The following is a 1,373-nucleotide window of genomic DNA, read 5'->3' on the forward strand; positions in this document are numbered from 1 at the left end:
CTTCTATCGTCTTGGAGGGTAATCATTTTAATTGCTTATATATTTTTTAAAATAAAGACACACATACCCCAGACACAAATTCCATACCACTCAACTACAAAGCAGGGAGAAATGGGTCCGATATTTATTTTTCTGGGTTTCAATATAACTTCTTGTTGTAGTGATCAAGTCATTGAAGATGAAGGCCCCATGTAACAGTTTGGATGGGAGAGGAGAAGGTGGAATAGAATGTTTTGTTCAGGTCCAGAGAGAAAGGCAAGGATGCCAGAGTGATCTGCTTGAGCCACTAAGCAGTGATGACAGATCCCTTCTAGGCCTCTTGACTGGAAAACATTCCAGGACACATGGAGATGGGATGAGGGTGTTGTTATCAAGACCAGTCACATTCTGAAAATTAATACTTGCCTCCATACAAGCCCCACCTCCAGAGGTCAACAGCTTTTCACAAGTGGGGCACACAGTTGCTGACCTCTGATTTCTGGAATGTAGGGGGTCAGGAGACCTTCATGCCTCCCAGAGGAGGCACAGCGTAGCCTGTATAAGGAAAGACTCTTTATGTCAATTTTACAGAAATTTTATTGCATAATAAACAGCAATGTGGTGAGGTAACTAGATGTTTGATTAGGAGGAAAAAATAAAAAGGATGAATTTTTGCAGCAGGTCCTTCCTGGGAAATTCTGTGGGAAGGAGAAGATAGAAAAGAGATGCCTAGTGAAATCACAGATTCCCCTGAAGTCTAGTGGAGGACCGTCAAAGAAGCCATTCCACGAGCCTGGGGCATCATGGCAGAATTGCTGAGCGTCACACTGGGTCTACCTAGATGTTTGTAAAGAATGCTTTATTTCAGTGTGAGTTTCCTTCTAAGAACTTGCTGGCTCATCTACATGAGGGATATCCCAAACTTTGCGTTGGCAATTAGATTTTCATTAAATGATTACCATACTGTATTTTAATCTCATCATCCTTTCTGAAAAGAAATGATAAGTTGGGAATGGAGTTACGTTGGCTTTCCGTAATTTTGACAGGTTAAAAATCAACACACTCAGTGACAGAAGTAGATAACAGAAGTAATCATAGGATAGAAATCTTTGACAGATGTGAAGCCTGGTAGCTTTTTTGTAGGTATATTTGCAGGTAAGTTGTTATTTTTGAGATTTTGTCAGAGTGAAAACTTGAGTGTCTTGGTGAATAGAGAAGTTGGTTGCACACCATAGATACCTCAATCAAGATTTTTGTACAAAAAAATCACTTTGAGACTCAGTTTGTTAGTGTTTTAAGAAGTATAGTTAGAATATGAATCTTGAAAATTTCTTTCAAGTTTGAATTCATGTAATACCTATTTATTAATACTTAATATTAGTAAGCTTATTCTT

This window comes from Grammomys surdaster, unplaced genomic scaffold (genome assembly GCF_004785775.1).
Source record: "Grammomys surdaster isolate TR1022 unplaced genomic scaffold, NIH_TR_1.0 126113, whole genome shotgun sequence".
Taxonomy (NCBI): domain Eukaryota; kingdom Metazoa; phylum Chordata; class Mammalia; order Rodentia; family Muridae; genus Grammomys; species Grammomys surdaster.